This window comes from Chrysoperla carnea, chromosome 5 (genome assembly GCF_905475395.1).
Source record: "Chrysoperla carnea chromosome 5, inChrCarn1.1, whole genome shotgun sequence".
In the NCBI taxonomy this organism is placed as follows: domain Eukaryota; kingdom Metazoa; phylum Arthropoda; class Insecta; order Neuroptera; family Chrysopidae; genus Chrysoperla; species Chrysoperla carnea.
Window position 1 is genome coordinate 17,172,014 of NC_058341.1, and position 22,010 is coordinate 17,194,023.

The 22,010-nt window shown below is 29.8% G+C and overlaps 1 long non-coding RNA gene across 1 annotated transcript in view; it reads right to left on the reverse strand.

Annotated features, from left to right (window-relative positions):
• Positions 1 to 1,565: 1,565 nt before the first annotated feature.
• LOC123300014 overlaps positions 1,566 to 22,010 on the reverse strand; it is a 70,556-nt gene continuing 50,111 nt past the window's right edge. Inside the window, exons 2-3 of the long non-coding RNA XR_006535364.1 lie at positions 15,092 to 15,469; positions 1,566 to 1,641 (exon numbers count right to left, since the gene is read on the reverse strand). This is a non-coding gene — a long non-coding RNA (uncharacterized LOC123300014). The remainder of the gene's footprint in view (positions 1,642 to 15,091; positions 15,470 to 22,010) is intronic.

The following is a 22,010-nucleotide window of genomic DNA, read 5'->3' on the forward strand; positions in this document are numbered from 1 at the left end:
AGATATTATAAAGTCTAAGGAAGGACATAGATTACCTTTTAATGCGAGGCTGTAAGGGGTTGAAATAGGGGATGCAAGTTTTAGTGGATGCTACTAATATACGGTAGTCAAAGTTTGTGAATCGATTCCTAATATCGCAGTATTAGAAAGGGTACCTTGTAGACTTTTCAACAGGTTTTTTTTATATCTTTAAATGTGTAAAAACACTTATCATTGCTTATAAATAATAAGGTATTGAAGTGAATGTAACAGATTTATATTGTAATATGTCTATCTAAGCAAAAGTATTCAACTTCAAATCACATATCATCACTTATAACTCTAAATCTAGAGTGTTTGTTATATCATCATTCATAAGGATATTTGATGACGTAAGATGAAGAGCTGAGCTAAGCTGAGTTGATGCTGCTCTATGTTATTATTGTATTTCTATCCATACATACAAAAAATAAAGCGAGAAGAAGCTAGCAAAGCACTACAATACTCTAAATGTAAAAAAAAAGTAATAATAACAATAAGAAATTTTTATATCACATAAAGTATGTTTTTTTGTACGATAGTGTATTTACTATTTACACTGAGTGTAAATAGAAAAGGGGTGTTTTATTAAACTGTAATGGCACTATTTTTATTATTTACACTCTGAAGTAAGAAGAATTTTTAATATAATTTATTTAAGTGATACTTAAACATTTCATAAGAGTGTGTGCGTTTTCAGAAGAATTTAATATCACTTGTTGCAGTTTTATTGCATATGCAACAAATTTTGAGAATCAGGGTACCAAATTCATTATTTTTGATAGCTAGGATCGATAAAAAACAGGGATATGCTAAAATGTTGCTTTAGTTGGAACGATTTTGTATTATTTTTGGATCCTGTTCTTCGAAAACGAAATTATAAAAATTCAATATCATATGAATTTTTGTTTCTGTACAATTGCAAACTTAGACCATTAAGTACATGGACTGAGCGTCAAAAAATTTAAAGTGTGCCAACATCTGAGGTAATTTCTTGAATCAAATCGATCAAGGCGGCGATTTGGAAAAGTCAAAATAAAGTGTTGTTGTTCGAGAATAGTTCGTATCGAGTTTTGGGCGAAATTTCTGGGTGAAATTAAGCACCAAATCTTTAAATGAATCAGATTTTTGAACTTTTTGGGTCAAAATTACATTATGTACAAGTTTTGTTCGAATTGAGAACGATAAAATTTTCTCGATTTTTTGCATTTTCTTAATTTTCTTAAGAAGTATCCCTTAGAGAAAATCGCAAAAATCAGAAACAATTTTTTGTTCCAAAACTTGATAAAATTCAGTATATAGGGTAGTTTTCACCCAAAAAACTCAAAAATTGTGTTCCTTTGGAAATTGGTGGACTAGTTTTCAAGTTATCGTCCTAAGTGGTATATGAATCTATATATTGGGAGGTACTTTGATAATGACTCAAATAGTCGTCAAATTTTCTGAATTTTTGTGTTTCGCATGTTTTCTTTATCCTTCCAAATATACAGGCAACAAAAATTTCCTTATATTTTGTAAAAAATGAGTATAAAACAACTAACCTGCAAAATGCTAAAAATACACCATTTTTTTTCGACTAAATGTCCTTGGTTTTTCCTTTTCCTTGATCCACCAATTCATTATCTGTAAATAAAACATCAACATTTTAATTTTGAAATTTCAAAATATTTCTATAAAAAGAAAACAAATAATTGATATGATTGGCTCGTGAATTCATTCCTTCTTTTTTATTCTTTTTTAAATTTTGAAGAGCTGCTTGTGTTATTATATTTATTTATATTCTTATCGATATAGCGTATAAGTATATTTCTATATATTCAAATAAATATGATACTCTCTCAATTTACCTGGGTGCTTGAGTCATCTTTTGTGACAAGATGATCGGTTCTTAGAAGTGAGAACGGTGTCAGTGTGGGTGACGCCAGAGAGCTATCACAGTGTAACTTGATGTACACACTTATAGCAAAACATAACGACATTATTTTCGTGATATACTTTTTCATCGTGACTAATCACACGCTGTCATTATATTTTTTTGGTTTTCACGGGAATATAATCAATGGGTAAGGTACTGATGATCTGAACGAATTTTTTGCATTTTAGTACTCCAAAAATTATAGAAAAATTCGTATTATTTTTGAAGTTATATATAACTTTTACCGAGTTATTTAACTAAAAGCTCAGCTAAACCTACAAAACAGCAACTTGCGGAACAGGAAGAAGCTTATGAGGAATTATTTGGCTCATAATATGGTCTAAGAATATGGTCTATGGTCTATGTCTATTACATATATTTCGAATGTGTAGATGTTAGTGGCTGTACGCCTCCTAAACGGACGGATCGATTTTGATTTAACTACTTGGATCCGATGATGGTTTAGATTTACCATTCGGTCCACTACATCCGTTTTTGAGAGTTCCGCAACAAAAAAATCAAATTTCATTAAATGGTGGAAGCGCATATAAATCATATATTACATTATATTACAACATACTATGGGTTTTTTGTTTCTGATCACAGAAACCGACGCTATACTGGGAACCGATTCTCACCTCAATTTAGAGCTACCACTATCAACGTTTTGTTAAGCTAGCATGTGAATGGACACAAAGGTATATACTTTATTTATATTTATGCTGTCTATGTGTGAACGAATAACGATATTTCTACGGACGAGGCCGTAGCACGTAATGTAGAATATTGAAAATAGTAAAGTCAGTCAAGATGTGTATGTCTGTCTTGAATCTTCAGTATGAATGGAAAATTCGAAAATAGATTCATTCTATATACATTTTTATATAACAATGTTTTTCTTTTTTATTCTGATATCATGTTTTTGTTTGGATAGTGATAATGTTACAACCACACCTGCTTACCTTGCCACCTTATCCCCACATTGAATTCCATAAATATAGTAAGTAGAAAATGTTTTGTGGAAAGATGGATGGATTTTTAAGTTTTTCATATTTGGTGTGACAGATAATTTCTTGAATTCAAAAGTTTGTTTTTATTATCAATTCTTGTTGTTCGAGTTTTTATCGTATAGAAAACATAGTTATCGAGTTGTGTATATGTTTCGTAAATCATATATGAATTTCAGTGGCGTATCTACCGGAGGTCACTTTATTCCATGGAACACGGCTTAAAGGGGCTCGTTCAAGAGCATAAATATAGATGCATGATTCGTTTTGTTCTTTGTCGTAAAATTGAAAGAGGGGAGGATTTCAATATAGGATAGAGGCTTGTTTTCCTCGGTGTAAAACATCTAAATCGGCAGTTACGCTTGTGAATCATTGATGAACTTAGTAATATTGTAGGGGATTTTACGATTTTGTATCCTGTTTTTATGTTAAAAATAAAGCAACAGAAAAGGGTTCAAGCAAATTCAAGGCTCTCGAGCCAGGATTGTTTATACATATAGCTAGTTAATCATGGGCCTCTATTAAAATACTGTTGTATTTGGATAAAAATCATTTGCTTGAGTAGTTTTGACAATAAAAATAAAAAAATTGGATTCCTATAAAGATTGGAGTTTCTAACATATCGACTAACATCGTAAACGAATAAATGATATCCTCAGTCCTCAGAAGCTTGGTGTTCAATCGCCTATAAATTATTCAAGGTAAGTAGTAAAACCCAATAGCATACAAATTCAGCTCATTTTGACGCTTAAATAAGTAATTTTCCAGATATTTCTAGAATCGATTTGAATTAATAGCATTTTGTATGGAATTTTAAAAAATAACGAACAATCGCTGAAAGAACCGGATTTTTGTATTTTTTGAATTAAAATTAGCCTTTATAATAAGTTTAATCAAATACCGAAACAAGAGATTTTTTTTTCATTTTCCCTTAAAAATTGCAAAAAATCAAGAAATTTATTAAAAATCATTTTCAAGAGTAGTTTTGAAACTGAAAATATAAAAATCGAGTTTTACGAACAAATTTGTAGCTTTTCAGTTTTCTTCTAAATTTGAAGAATGATTTCCCGGAACAATTTCAGTCACCAATGATCCAATGGGAGTAACTGTCAAAAAATATCTTGATAGAAGGCTACTAATTTGACATGATAGTCGAACAATTAATATTCCTAAGCAATTTTTAACTTTTTGTCATCTGGTACATGTGTTTTTTTTGGTTTGGCCAATGACTTAAATTTACTTTCTTATTCTCTAGAAAACAGTACAAAAACAAAAAACCAACTATTTGAAAAGCCACCATAATTCCACCAACCATGGTACATAATATACATAAAATAAAACGATGAATATATCAATTTCAAAATGGCTTCCACACACACACACACACCATTGTAGTAGGTAAATGTAACTAAATACACCTGTATCAACCAATACCTGTACACCTGTACCCGTGGTGTATTTATAATAAGTAGGTGGTCAACATAAAGACAACGAATAGTAAAATAGTTACCATGTTTAAAACTTGTTTATAACAATTTTGTTTTGTTGTGTTGTTATGGTATGTTGGTTACCAATACCAAATGACTTACTACTTCACTTCTAACTATAACTATATTATAGGTTAGCGAACGAGAATATAATATTATCTTGTTATTGTTTGAGAGACTTATGTACTTGTACTCACTTTATGCTAGAGAACGAGCATATAATATATAATTTGTCTGAGTATAGTGTAAGCGCTAAGACCGTATCAAGATCATAGAATCTACAAAAAATCCTTCTAAAATCAATTAATTCGATTTATGGAAAATTCAAATCAAACTCGAGAAAATCTTCCCCTGTAAAAAGTTTTACAGTTTAAAAATGGTCGAACAGATCGAAACATGTCATTAAAATTATTTATTTAATGGGTTTTACCTCCGTTTTTAGTCATACATCTATAACAGAAGCCACCCATAACATTATTTTTAATCTATATTTATTTTAAACTACACCCGATTATATAGGTAATTAAATTTGTGATGTGGGTGGAGTTAAATTTATGATGTGGGTGGTTACTTCGTTCGTAAGCGATGACACTGTGATTAAAATTAACCGCCCCATTAATTATAATTGATCAGATTGCCGCTGCCTATATTCATGAAGTTAAAACAAAATTCATCATCAAAGTTGAAAATAAGGTACAAATAATTTCAACCCTTAGTCCAAAATTGTCTTGGCGCTCGTATTACCTTGAGGTATCTGTGTGTCTGTCTGTGGTATCGTAGCTCTTAAACGGATGAATCCGATTTTGTTTGTGTGTTTTTGCTTGAAAAGTAATTTAATCCAGAGTGTTCTTACTTAAGTTTTAAATTCGAGTTTAGTATTCCGTACCAGATAACAATTAGAAAAGAGGTGAGGATCTTCAAACTTTCTTGAAACATAGCAAAGAACACTCTCGATTAAAATATCTCCATTCAAATTCGTCTAGAGTTACGATGAAACAAACCGAATTGAACAGACCTGATTCTGTGTCTATGAAGTGGCTTTTGTGTTTTCATTAACTCACACTGCACACCCTTAACATTAACTCAATTTTCAGATAAATTTTCAACCTTGAGGGAAAACGAGGCTGAAAAGTAGACATCTTTAAAAGGCACTTCTTTGAAATTTTTCCAGCTTACGTATCGATTTCCCACCTGCTAGCTCATTTAAAAGGAGCTGTAAAGAAGAGTAACACTTTAAAAACCGAAAAAAGCTACTTTAGCCCTGAAAATCTTCTCCAAATGGCTGAAATCAACTGCACCTTTTATAGCTTTCAGCTCATTTAAACTAAATAGGGTCGCTTCTTTATACTTGCTTTAAGAAGAGGGGTACGAATTAGCCCCAGCTTTCTATAAAGTTGTAGCATTTTTTATAAAATCATGTTTTTAATACGACTTTCATGGATAATTCTAAATTAAAATTGTGGCCCGTTTATTTTGTGTAAAATCTATGGTAATTTGAACCATAATTCCAAATTCTTTCAGTAAAGTTTGTTAAAACAATTCAAATAACTTGATCATTTAAATTCAGTTGTAAGTTTTATAGCAATCGCGAATTATATTCTACAAAATGAACTAAGCGACTGGACTATAATATGTAACAAGGACAATAAATAGGTTTTGTGTGATTATATTAAAACATAAATTTTAATATCGTTCGCCTCGGATCGTATCTCTAGACACGACTCGTTTATAATTGAAAATATATTGAGTTTGTTTGTAAAACTATTCCAATAATTAGATATTTATTAGTTATTGTGTTTATATTATTTACTACATTGCAATATAGTTCTTGTTTCTAAGCACATAAAGCTTTTATAGTACTTTTATATTCTCTATGCTCTGTTTATTCTTTTTATCCTAGAAAAAAAGCTTTTTAAAATAAGCTTCAACATGCTACATTTACGTATCAGTATAAAAATTAATATTTTACATCTCTTTTTATTGGATCAAACTAAAAAAGGAATTTGCTCCAGCAAATATCAAAAGACTGGTCAAGGAATTAAGTAAGTCATTGAAGAAAAAACCAAAGAATATTACTTTGTAAGTTAATATTGGTAAAATGGAAATTATGAATGTAAGAAAAGTTGCAGAAAATAAATTTGGAAGCTTCTTCCACTCCTTCACATACGACGTAAAATTTTGCTGTTTTTTCACATTTCACAGCGAAACAACCCCATAGAAGAAATAAGAACCAGATCTATATCACTTTAAGCTTAGGTGGAAACTATTCAGCATTGAAATCAGCTTAGAAATTATAACATCGTTTCAAACTTGGGTGCTAGGCCCAAGTTTTACGTTTTCACCTAAGCCTAGATTCAAATATATCTAATGTATCGTCTAACAACAAGCTTTGATTTAATACGCCAGACAAACTAGTGCTGACCCAACCTCGAGCCTTTCATCATCCTTGCAATTTCAGCGCTATTTCTCAGTAAAATGAAAAAAAAAACCAAAAACTTGCTCGTTGATGCTTTTTGAGTGATAAACGGGGTCTAATAAAGTGGGGGGAAATTATATAATATTAAAATCCATCTCTTTCTATATCTGAACAGGACAATTTCTTTTCTAGAATATTGCTTTCATGTATCTTTCAAGAAACTGAAACATGATTCCAAGGTACATTGTCATCAAGGTACAATACTTTACTCTATGTTTAATATTTATTAAGTTCGTATGGGAATGCATCGAAGCACACTTTGAAAGAAATAAACAACCCTACGAATGCTTTTCTTAGCTTTCGTGTGTACATTTTCCAATCCTTTCAAGCCTCTGAACAAAGATAAATATTACAGAAATTTTGAATTCGATAACCATAAAATTGATATCTTTTTAATTGAGCTGTTCTTTTTATGTTGATGCCTATCTCATCATTTTTTCCGAGCATATGGTTACTTGAAATCATGCTATAGAGGAATTGGTTGGGTTCTGAAGTTTTTAGCCCTTGCGTTCAAAAATGGGACAATCAAATGGTTCCTAAATCAATTATGATCATATAAGCAGTCAGTCTGGCGTCCTTCATCTAAATAGACAATAAATGTTTTTGCATCGTGTATTGAACGTTTTGTAGTTTAGTCGGTTAGTTTTATAAACTATTATTTTATTTACTGAATAATATGTATGTACATATTTATATATAAAGTTTGATTACGTCCACACTAGAGGACAATATTTTAAAACATATCCATACAGTGTGGTGAACTCTGTCATGACCTTTTGTGTCATATATGTATATTGTATTCATAATATATCAATATATGAATTTAAATAAAACATTTATTTTATACAGATTCATTTATTTATCATCAAAAATACCATCATTGTAAATGTAAATACACTGGTCATTATAAAAATCGACTCACATTAAAAGATTTAACGATATACGATTACCAAGGAAATTTTGGATAAAAGACTTGATTTTTATACCATGTATATAAAATATAAATAGTATATTAAGTTTAGTCCCAAGTTTGTAACGCCTAAAACTATTGATGCTACGAAAAAAATTTTGGTATAGGTGCTTATAGAATTATCTAATTAGTCCATTTCCGGTTGTCTGTCCGTCTGTCTGTCAACACGATAACTCAAAAACAAAAAGAGATATCAAGATGAAATTTTTATAGCGTACTCATGACGTAAAAAGTGAGGTCCAGTTCGCCCAGTTTAAATGAGCAACATAGGTCAATTATAACACTAGTTGAGTATCCTTAAAAAAATAATTACAAAGGTAAACCTAGCAACAAAATAGGCATAGTTCTTTAATTTAAAAAAAACTCGGAAATCCGAAAATCAATACTTTTCCGACGGATATTTGTTTTCATACAAGCCAATGTTTATTAGAAAGTCTCCAACACTAAACGTGTATTTTTTAGAATATCCCATACCCTCAAAAAGAATTTTACGTGAAATTATTGGTATTCTCTCCAATATCTACACTATTCGCCTTCAAAGAAAGTGAAAAGGACAACTGAATCGATCGCAGCGCTGTTCTGTGACATATCCACACTTTATTTAAAACATGACTGTTTTTCAATTGTTTACATTTAATTGGAATAGTAAATGTCAAAGAAAAATTATTGAATAAAAACAATTAAACTTGTTGCGTTAGAAGTTGTGAAAATAAAAGACAAAATTGCATAAATATCTTTTAAATGTTAAGCATAACTTATTTAAATTTGTAAGAAAATAGTATTAAAATTTCAATGTATACCATATATATACAAATATGACCATCCATAAAATTAAATTAATAAAGTAGTGTGTCATTACCGTGGAAACACCTAAAATAAAAGTCATGTAACGTCCGAATAAAACAAAACAACTTGTTTGTGATAATACAAAAATCTTCTGGATTAATGTTTATTAATCCCGGGAATCATAGCTTCACAAAACCCTTAGTTTTAAGGACCATTTCAAGAATGAACTAATGGATAGAGAGATATATTTTACAAGTAACTTTTTCCAGAAAATGAACATTCAAATCTCCCTTAAGAATTATGTGCGAACCAAACAAGGATATTGTTTAAAACACCACACACAATATTAAAAGTGATTCCTTTAATTATATAATTCATACTTAGATGAATGTAGTACCTTAATATTTATTTATTCACGTAAATCAGATTATATAATTCTTAGAAAATTATGTAATTAATAACTGACATAATATTGTGTACCAACAAACTTTTGATTGTTTACTCAACTGTAACAATTAAGGTTGGGTTACCTTACCTACATTTAGAGTGTTGTACCTTCACTTCAATTTTCCTTTGAAACAAAATATTAATGGAAAAGTTTTCCATATTATCATAAACAATTATATGTGTATAACAATAATAGATTTATAAAGTGTAAAATATACATTTTCTTGGGCATAATTTTGGGTATGTTTTATTGTGTGATGGTTTTGGATCATTGAAACAAAAGGTTAACACTTTCATGTACAGTTTATTCAGTCAGTGAAATAGATGAATAATTTCCACCTAATGTAATCATATTTTGTTAACATATTCTAAAGGTTAGTTTAGATGTAAGCTTACTTTTAGGGGTGCTTTATCTACTTCCAAATATAACATATTAGTTTCGGGAAATTAGCTTTAGGAAACTTAGCTTTACGAAAAGAAATGTATGGCATTTACTACAATGCTGGTATGGTATAGAGGCAGATATTATAGTAGTATCTGTCTATTATTGAATAGAGCTGCTATCCACTAGAAGTATTGTGATATCGCCAACTAGTATGGACTGGACACTCATATTGCAGTGATCCGTCTGCCATAATTATTGCTAATGTTATTATTACCTCAATTGTGAAGTCAGTATGGCGTTCACACTGATACTGCCATAGTGATATCCACAAAATATCTAACTGTGTTATTGGATTGAAATCATTAAGGCAAAAACCCCACAAGCTATCTACGAATTCTTACCATCCAAACTGGCTTCGGTTTTTCCATTTTCTGAAGTCCTTAGTGCATTTAATTATTAAAGAAATATTTTATATGAAATTGCCTATATTCGATATATTCGATCCGAGAAATCGTTCTGTATGTGGGATTTTGGACGATATCTCAGAAACTGCCTTTCCAATCAACTTATTACTGAGTTTTATCAAAATTTAATTCTATTCTCAAATATATCTCTCATGCGAGAGCTACCTTAATAGTCAAAAACATTTAAAAAATGCTTTAAACATTTCTTAAACAGCACCTAACCGTAAAATGTAAACATTCATCTAACATAACCTTAAAACAGTTAGTATTTATCATACACACAACAAAACAAAGTTACCAACCTCTAAAAAGAAAATATAATCATCAATTTCACAAAGTTGGTAGTATATAGAATGTATGTAGTAGTTAAAACGTCAAATACCAACCCAAAAAACAAAAACAAAGATAGGGAATGATGAATCCTATTCTCACCAAAAAACAGTTAGTCAATGTCAGAGTCCATCAGTCTGTCTGTTGTATGTGTAGGTCGTCTGTTCGTTAAACAAACATATATCATAGTTTTATATTATATATGTGTTTGAAATTGACTACTAAAAGTGGGGTTAACATATTCGTTTCTAGGGTCAAAACTTATGCGTACATATGCACATATTTTAAAAACTAATGATACAGAATGCTTCAGGAGGAATTTTATATATTTGAGGTTAATGAGTTTCAAGGATCTTAGCGAAGGAAATCGGTTTTTTCATCTCTCTTAATGAGGGAGGTTAAAACAAATGAGGCCGAAAAGAACAGTCAAGGATAACGCAGAGGACTAAAAAATAGAAAATCGCAAAGGACGATGAATACTGGTATATTTTCCTAAAAAACTTGGCTGATGTAAGATCAAAAACAAGATTCGAAGGACCAAGACTGAGATTATTTTTGCAAGACCAAGATTCATTACTGTAAGATCTAGACCCGATTCTGCAAGACCAAGATTAAAACTAATAAAGCATGACCAATACCAAGATACAATGGTCAAGATGAAGGCCAAAGCCAAGATAACTATGGTCTTGTTCTTGGTCCGCTTATCACTTTGAAAAAGACTTAAAGCTTAATAAATAAAGAAGAGATAGAAAAATTAACTTCGAAAGGAAAGGTCCATGCTTTGTTTGAAAGGTTCAAGATGGTTCTGAGCGAAAAATCATTTCTAAATCTTTATGGGGTTCGAGTCACAGTGTATTATCTCCGACCTACTTGAAAAAAAGTTTAAATTTGCTTTATAGATTTGGATAATCCAATCATGATTAAGGTATAACGAAATTAATCTATTTCTGATTTTGAAAGGTAAATTAAAAGAAACTTTTGTCAAGTGTAACGTGACAAATGAAAGAGTTTTGAAGGATATAAATATGCAAAAATTTGGTGAGAAAGTAAATAAAAATTGCTCCACGATTCATATATTCGAAACTACTGAAATTTTTGTGAAAATAAACTGAAAAATCAAAGCACCCTTTTCCATTCTATGCAAACACTTCTGTTATTCACAATTACGGAGTTTATACACAACCACTACTTCCCCGTTGAGATTAGCCAGCGGACAGAGAAAGAGTGCTAAGCCGCAAATATTGTTGAAAACAGGGATGTTACCACTCATATCATGAAAATACTGTAATTGGATGTACACATGTAATATTATAGTAATAACACTTAGAAAGGTTTAAATTTTGCGTTTATTTTGAGTTAAGATTATAAAAGTTAAAAATAATTATGTGGGTGATCTTTGTTTTAAACTCATGTGTCCAATTCTCCTGGCACATCCCATACTTATGTGTTTATGTTTAAATTAAATGGGCCTCACAAAATATTTTAAACATAACCTTTCAACCACAAATAGAATGTTTGTTTATGTGTGTGTATGAGTGAGTGTGTGTTGTAAGGAAATATTTTCATCAACTTTCCTACTATCTACCCATAAAACTAACACAAAAGAAATTTTACTACCCAAAAATTATTATTTAAACAAAAAAAAAAAAAATAAAGCGAAGCATACTTTGGATGATGTGTGTTAAATTGTCCTTCCTTTGCTGCTATGCAGATTGCCTATGCTATGCTGTTTGCCTAAAACTGTGTTTTGTATGAATATATATATTGTTGTCTAGTGCTTTACCCGTGTTGTATTTTAAATTTTAATGGATATTAATTGTTTTTTTAAAACTAAATATGATTATGATAGCTATAAAATATTATTATACCGTATTGTATTTTATTCATTAGGGGCATTTTATAGGTTGATGTTATTTAATTTAAATAAAATTGAGCTCATTATAATATTATTTATAATCTATTCTATTTTAATGCGTGAAGAAAAAATGTGGAAATATCAAATTCGGGTAAAAATGTTGGTAGACCTGACTGAAAAATGAATCGGACCTGCGATCTGGATGCCGCTCGCATCAACTGTTAGAATCCTTCAAAAATATTTTCATCAAATGAACTTGATTTTTACAATTTCAGACAGAATTTCGAAAACTGTACATTAAATGGTTTTTTGGATGCATTACGCTTAATGTTCATTTTTATAATTGTTTGCTATTTTTGGATTTTTAACTTTTGGGGGATTAGACTAAACTTTTTTTATCACTTCAGATAAAGAATTCTCACTTCATGAAAAGAAAAGGGAACTTTCTTTTTAAAAATTTTTAGTAGTATTTTTTTTACTAATAAACAAATAGGAAGATATCCACTAGTGACGCCATACATCAGTATCGCTATAGAGATTACATATAAAACTTTGTTTTGCTAAAACGAGATGGGCAACATTTGATTGGTTATAACTTCTTTGTTTTTAAATCAATTATAATTTCACTTTCAAATTTTGTCATCAGTAGTCTAGTTTTACATTTTTATGAGTAATATGACCAATTCGACATCAGGATTATTCTCTATTGAACCCAATTTTTTGTGATTTAATCAAATTAAAAATTCGATTTTGGAGCAATACAAACTCAAAAGTCACGAAAATCTAGTTCAATTAATTATTTGGAAAATAATATGTCAAAAATTTTCTGAAATCAATCTGAGAAATCCCAATTCGTAAGGAATTTCAATTCTTACGTAATCAGTTTTATCCAAATTGGGAACAATAAAAATTATCTCGATTTTTTGTAGTTTTCTTAAGGGACTTTCCTTTGAAATAAAACGAAAAAATCATAGACAATTTTTTGTGTTGGAATTTGATTAAACTCGGTATATTTATTAATTTTGGCCCAAAAAATACAAAAATCAAATTCATTTGGCGATTGGTCGAATATTTTTACGGTATCGCCCAAAACTCGATATTTAAGGCGAGTTTTTGACAGTATCTCAAGGACTACCCTATTTATTCCACAAATAAAGTTATTTTTTGGATGTTCTTTACCCCATATATTCCAAAACAAAGAGACTAGATCATAATTATTTAGAATTTCTTGATATATTTTACTCAGTGTCCAAAAATCTGATATCGATAAAGTCGAAAAAATAATATTTTTTATATAACAATTATTATCTTAAGTAATTAAAACTTCTACTTATTGCTGAATAGCCGACTAATTTTAATACTTCTTAGATTTCCCTGATATAAATTCTCGAAAGATCTGTGAACCCCGATAATTTATGATTTTTCCGGATTTTTTTGAATTTAAACTTTTAAATTCTTCCAAAAAGACATTCAATAACATTACAGACCACTGACGTCACGTATAAAATAATTAAATTTTAAAAATATTATTGATTTTTAATCTAACACAGAATTCTATCTCCATGCTCCCCTTCCCTTTCTCCCAAAAATTAATAATTTAAGTAACAATAATATCACTTCCAAACATTACACAAAATAAATAAAAAATAATTCACTCATCTGTTATATGTTTTTCTAATTAATTAAAAAACAAAAAAAAATTCTATATCGCTATTTCACTCACCCCTATGTACACACATGAACACTTAAATATTCCAATTGTAGTCGTGTGGTTTTAGATAATTTCCTGTCTCGCTCTGTTTTTCATGACTAATGTAAAACATATGGTCGCTCATATATAAATCGATGATGCATCATACATCGTGCAACGAGGACCATACTACCATGAGATGGTATATGGATATATTATTGTTCGTCCAACACATATGAGCATTATCCATTAGTCTACAGGGTGACCCAAAATAAGGCCTATAGATAAGCATCACGCATTAATTGAAAATTAATAATTTGTGAAAAAATTTTAGCACATTTTAGAAAACCACTCGAAGAAAGCAGTCTATAGCTAGCGTTACGCTTTCGCGCAAAAACTACTCAATGAAACTTGACAATAATATATCTCGTACATCAGAATAGCACATGAGCTATAATTTACGATGGTATATTAAAATAAATAAAAAACTTATATTTATTGTTTTGACATTTCAAAAAACAGGGTGAAGATGTAATTTATGGACATCTGTTTAACCAAGGTTATCAGACATACTTCTTACACTTAAAAAAATTGAAAACTGATTATTTGATATATATTAAAAACGTCTTTCGTATAAAAATTTTCTCAATGACTAAATACTCGTTTGTGATTTTCAAGGTGCCCCATCCATTACAGACGCGGGACCCAAGTTGAGTGGAACATTGTAGCAACTCTCCCCTAGTTGAATTATTAAGCATTTACATCAGATTTTTATTAATATAAATAAGATGGTATTTGTACAACCTTAAGGTATTCCCAGAATGATGTTTTAATATTTGCAGTTCCTATGCTTAAGCTATGCTAAAATTTTCTTTCCACAGAAGTTAACGAGTAATTAAATTAAAAAACTAAATAGGACTATTAAGCCCCAAAGTTTCAGAAACTTTGACCGCTTAAAACACAAGATAATTATGCCTACGTTACTGTTGACCTATTTACAGGCTTTGAATGGGGAAATCGAGAACTTTGCAGCTGATTATCTCGTGATCAAAACGATCGAAAATTCTGCAAGTTCAAGATCTCACAGCTGACACTATTCTGAGTCTGTGAAAATAAGACAAATCTGTTGACAATTGTACATTCACACTGGAACTCATTATTTTGAGTCTGTGAAAATAGCACAAATCGGTCGACACTTGTGCATTCATACTGGAACTACCTTAAGGAAATAATGTCTGCGAAACTAAAATTTAATACATACTGTATATATTCTGCTCTGTTACGGCGAATTATTCATTGTACATGGGTTGATGATGACGAAATTGTACGTGGTGGAGTTGAGTAGCTACATGGAGAAGGTACCCATCGTTCACATCCTATCATGATGATGTTTTGATGATGGCGATGTTCATTTTAATTAAACATACAAACATATTCACTCACGTTATTCAATGCGAATAACAGGAACGGAGTGAGAGTTGCCACTGTTTTACTGCTAGTGCTCTTGCTGTAACTCTCGTTGCGATAGATGGATGGATGGATGGATGTATGGCTGGCTGGTTGCAACGAACAAGATAGATGTGTGTGTGTGGAAAACGGGGTAAAAAAATGTTGATTATAATCGAAATGTTTCCATTCTCTGTAACAACACAAACACTTTAATTAGTATGTGAAATTCATGTTTTTAGAGTATTTATGTGTATATGGTACTATGACCTCATGTGCTTGCTGCCTAACCTCCCCCCCCCCGTCCCATACCTCCGTTGGCTACTCTCCTGGTTAATACGTGTATGATAATGTGTGTATAATGTCTGAGGGCGGATATTGTATAATTAAAATTCTATGATTTGAAAAAAAATAGTATTCGAGACGCGTAGTTTATTTGTTTGGAGAAGACATTTGGGTCAATAGAATAAATGATGAGATTATCAAGGAATAACGATTGCAATTAAATTCAATTACGCCTGTTTAACCTCAATAATTATCTAATAATAATTAAAATACCACTTAATTGGTCGAAATGCTAATTATAAACTATGATTAACGGTAGTGAAACGGGACCTGAAGCACTATTAAATACTTTGTACGCATATTATATAAATATGCGTTAATTAGAGAAACAATTATCTTATTGATCAAAAACTCATTTTACTCAGCAATGGGATCTAAAATGATTCAATAATTATAAATTTAAAAAAAATTGTTTCGGATTTTGGATTTTCTATGGCAAATAGACCCCAAAAGTGACGAAAATCAAGTTAATTTGACTATTAAAAAACCATTTTTTAATAAATTGTCTGATATCGATCCGAGATACTTTCACTTTTCGTATTTTAATTGATTAGTCAAAACTTTATTGAATCATTAAGAACGTTCCCAAAAAATTGAGTGTATGAAAATATTTGAGACTTACGATTTAAATTTTGTGCGTGGATTCTTTTAGAACTTAGGAAAATTAGACGAAAATTAAGAGTAAAATTTTACGTTATATACCATACTTCTTGAAATATTGATGGCTAAAGATTTAGAGAAAATCACTTATAGAAGAAATTAACACAAATGAGTGGCGCTTGCTATAATTTTCTGTACAGGAAAACATTTGTCTGGCTTTTAACTAACGAATATTAGTTTTCCAAATTAATCTTAAGAAAATTGGCCTTGTTACATAATAAAGTATACCTTTAAAAACACTTTAATATAGGATTTATATGTTAAAAACGCTTTATTTGGTCAGAAATCTATTAATTTAACACTGTGAGAGGTATTAAAAATTAACCAACTAATAAAGTGCATTTGGGAACGTTCTTAAATGAACTCGAATTTTACTTTCTTTTTTTTGTGTTTTATTGAAATCGTAAACAAAAACTTTTCTAAACTTTTCACCATTTTCATAAAGGACCCTTTGAAGAAAATCGAAAAAATTCGAATAAACCTTAAATGATATCGAAATCCTGTATGAAAATAAATTTTTTCCGAATTCAATTATAATAAGTTCAAATAATTTTAATGTACATAATATTAAAAATTGGTTTATTTTAAAAAAATATAAAAACTAGGGGAAATTGTATTAAAAATAAAAAATTTAGGGATCGTCTTCTTAAAATCAATAACTTGATAACTTTTAACATTTCATCGTGTCCATATGGGGATGTTAGTTAAATGGAGGTTTCTACAATATTATGAGTCATTTAAAAAATATAAATTAACATAATTGAATAATAATACATATAGTTTTGTTTGAAGGAAGAAGACCATTTTAGGATTCCGTATCCGAAAGGGTTACCACCGAAACTTTATTAGTAAAACTCTGTTGTCTGCCCGCCTGTCTGTCAGGTGTCTGTATGTCATAAACCGCTGAATGATTCCATGAAAAGTTATACCCTGAATGGAAAATTTGTTTTATTGTTATTGATGGTAAAAATATTTTAGTATGGTGCCAACACTGTGGTACTTTTAGCTTTCAATATCTTTCAAGTACTTAAATAATAAATTTTTTTGTGTCCTCTTATTTCTTTTACAAAAATATTTAAAAACAAGTGAAAACGAACAATTGACTGAGATAATTGTTGAAATACCATGTATGGACAGTGTTGATGACAAAATCGTTTGTTTTTTTACGTCATTAGAGAAAGATATCATCTACTCTTAGGTAGGCACACCTTAGGTGATGTTTACGAAAAAATGTTTCATACAAAAGTTGTTTATTTTTTTATAAGGAACAATTTTTACACTTAAACTTTTGTTCTATCTCTAACGGTTTACAAGATGGACCAAATTGACCTATGGTGCTCATTTACGAACTCGACCTCACTTTTAATGTCAAGAACACGTTATAAAAATTTAAACTTGATATCTCTTTTCGTTTTTGAGGTACCATGTTGACAGACAGACGGACAAACAACCGAAAACGGACTAATCAGATGACTTTATAAACACCAGTACCAAAATTTTGTTGGTAGCATTAATACTTTCAAGCCTTACAAACTTGGAACTAAACTTAATATACCTAGTATATATTTAATATTCATGGTATTATAATTATTATATGTTGTACGATGATACGGGACCCTTCTTGTGTGAGCCCGACTCCCATTTGACTATTTTTTTTTTTTGTAATATCATGTTTATTTTAAATAAAATATGATAAATTTATCTTTTTAAAAAAAAAATTATTGAATTTGATAGATAATCTTGACTCATAATAATACATACATTCATTGAATCTTGTGCTTGAATGTTATCTTAAATTTCAAAGTTGAAGTCATATAATTTTTTATTGATAATGTTTTATTGTGAAATATTGATATCAATTTTTTTTTTGGAACATATTACAAAATATTTTTACGATATGGATTTGAAACTACAAATATTTACTTAAGATATCTTGAACTCTGTGTTAAAATATTTGCAATCAAGGTAATATGTATTCTTTACTTGAGATGATAACAGATGAAATGTTTTAAAGATTGCTTTTTAGAGTTGCGCCAAAATGTGATTTTTATGGAATAATATTCATGAAGAAAGAAACGAAAACCATCAAGGGAAGGTTTAACAGAATCGAGATGATTTTGTCATTGCTTGAAGCTTGTGGGCGAAGATACACGGTAGAAGGATAGATTACTGAATCAGAAGAAAATGTAGCTTCGGCACTGGTAAACTGGGGTTCTAAAATATTGGAACAATGTTTTCTAAATGAGCTTGGGTGAGACTGAGAAATTGGATTTCGAAAAAATAATGAATCTTGCCCTAAAGAGGGAAGATGGCTAACAGTATATTTTTTTCACTCCAAGAGAGTGTTTTAGTCCACCCACTTAGTTTGATAATAGCCATTTATTTTTCAGGATAAAATGTAAAAAATGAAGTTAAATATATATCTAGAAATACGTACAAAAAACATTGCCCTCTGAGTAACTCCCACCGCTTTTAAATCTCAAAAGGGTCTTCGATCTCAGATTACCATTGCTTTGATTTTGATAAATCATATATGTGCATATTCGAACTACTTTTTTCGGCAACATGTCTTAGCGGCATCATTTCGAGTGAAATAGATTTCTTTTTCCGCACCCCCTTCTAAATATATAAAAACCACGGGAATTTTCGATATTCACATTTCGATATTATAGTAAATATTGCGTTTTGGGGGGGAACAAAATTTCCTAAAATGAATATAAAACATGTTTTCAAAATGTAATTTCTTTGGAAATGAAATTATTTCTAACCATGTAATAAATATTTCCTATTTCATTTGAAAACAAAGTTTTCCACCCAAAACATCATATATATAACGAACAATTTTTATTACTTAATCATAATACAAATAAAATATTAATAACAATACTTCCTACAATGCCATTTGTAAGTCCATTGTACGATTGTGGATACATAACCTAACATTTCTAACGGTTCAAGAGACGAGAGATGATGATGATTGTTATAAAAGAAACGAAAATGGTTAGTTTTGTTATTATTAGTTCAGGGATATTGGGAACTGAATTGTTGTTTTGTTGCCTATATCATATTATTTTACCGTAATTTTTTTTCTTCTATGTCTTCTGCAGTGGCGGTTACAGGATTTTGTCGGAGAAGGTTTATTTTTTCCAAAGTTAGATATATCTCTAAATCAAAAAAATGCAAAACTTAAACCATTCTAAGTGTTATTACTATAACATTGCATGTGATTTACATATAATGTTATAGTTATAACACTCATTGTATAACAAGTGAATTTTTGTAAATACAACAAAATTGTGGCCCGTTGGTGTCTGTCCTGGCTTATCTAATGGATGCTTGAGGGTTGCTGAGACTTGCCATTCATCGAGCTACAAGTCTTTCATATGGGAGGACTTCACCGACAAGACTCAGGAAAGCTTGAGCTCCCTTGACGAACCTTTGCGTTCACATGTTAGAGATTGAAGTAGACCTCATGTGTTATACACTTGTCATACATATACATAACCGAACTTTGAACTCTGACTCCGAAGAAACAGTTTCTTATGCGTATATGGCTATAGCAGAATCTGTCTTGAGCAAACATTCCCGTCTAAACTTGACAAGAAATCTTCAAGAAAGGAAAAATAGGACCCTCATTTTGTCTAAGGAATTATAAAAGTGTTCTTGTTTTCTGAAAAACAAAATATGTCTCAATATAATCCGAAAATTCGATTAGGTAGCCCAATCTTCCAGGAAGACTATTCTATATTTCCCGTTACTGATTCCCTCGATCTTATAATAATTCAATTGTTTTATTCTGTATTATAATGGTCATCATTATAATAAATATATGAGTTCTAAAAATATCATTTTATTTCCACAATTGGCCATTTTCTATGTTTGATAGTATTACTATATTATATATTGTGGTTAGATTTGATAGCTGTATTTACTATTAATTAATTACTATAATAATAGCAAGCATGTAGTTTCTAGTAACATGTTGTGTGTGTTCGGTGTTTTAATGTGTGCGTGTTTAATGTTTTACATCATATCAAAATTATTATTATTAATATTATTATGATCAATAAATTAATAAATATAAGAAGATGTAGGATAAAATTCTATAATAAAATTATCCTTAAATTGTTCGAATATTGCTTTTCATATTCGATAACTTATACAGGGTGTAAAAGAAATATATTGAAGAGTAACAAGTGAAAACAAACAATTGATTGAGTTAACTGTTAAAATCTAGTTATCTTTCGAAGTTTTTTCTATCTTTCCGCTGCCACTGTATTGGTTCAATTGGCATTAGGGAAAACGCTATTCCTGATTATTTAAAAATGTTATCTAATTGTATTTTAAACTGAAACCTTGAGGAAAAATACGTAGCCATACGCTAAAAATCGTTTTGAAACTTCAATTATCAACGAAAAGACGGATAATTCATTTAATAAATATAAATAAAAATTGGCTCACGGAATTTAAACCCCAATTAAAAAGATGAAGTATAGAAAAACGAGATATGGGAAATATTTTTTTCATATCAATGAGACTTAATTACTTCATTTGGTATTAATTTCTTTTTTTTTTTTTATTTGAATGATTTATCACAGAATGACACACAGACACATTTATAACATATGTTTCCACCATAATTAATCAAATCATACGAAAACAAGAAAAACAAATTTTTATACATCGATATAAAATGCTCGATACACAAGAAGATCGCTAATGTGAATGTTTTACAAATGGTTAAATTTTTTCGAATATCATAGATTTTAACCCGTAAATGCTTCATGAAATATCTATGAGTACCATAAAAAGTATTAAGATAAATAAATTTGCGACTTTTTAAATTTAATTATTGTAGTTGTTGCTATTAAAATGAAAATTCGTCCGCTACTGCGATTTATGCGCTTAAATAAAAGGAAAGTGAAGCATTATCTATCGTAGGTACATTGCAATAGGGTATTCTTGCACACGTTTTCTTGCCAGAAACTTAAATTAAATTTTAAACCTTTTTTAAACTGTCAAAAACGCGGGCATCCAATTTGATGACGTAATATGGGTATCATTATACGAAATAACACAAATAAGTTTGACAGATATATTCAAAGACATTTGATTATAATAAATATAAATACTTATTATCTATGTATATATTATACCCAGCTGTCTACACTGAACTAACTGATGGTCTATGACTCATACCGCTATGACATCACAGCAGGGCTTAACCCGCGTTTTAAGTCACGTGATATACAGTTTAAAAATTACGATTTTTAATTTTTATATTTTAATTAAAAGAAAAATGTGCTTTTATGACTCGAAATCAGAATATTTAAGTATATTTTTACATAAATTTTAACTTTTTTCAAATTTCATGATTTATTTTTGACTAACGATAATACCCTATTATACTGTTGAAAAATTATTTTCTACTTTTTAGTATAATCAAAGCTTGTGCCTAAAAAAAGTATTATTTAGTTAAATTTTTTTAAATAAAGTTTTAAATTAATAAAGTTTCAACACCAACATTCGAAGCAGATAAGAGATAATTTTCGAACAATGCTCACTATTTCAATAAACAATTAATCACGTTCTGAGTGTTTGATTTATATTCACAAATTACATACAATGAAATACTCCACTATTGATAGCCAAAGCTCTATATGTATCAACGTTATTCAAATGTGTGCATTTTTTTTTTTCAAATATTTATTTTAAATAATGATCAAAGC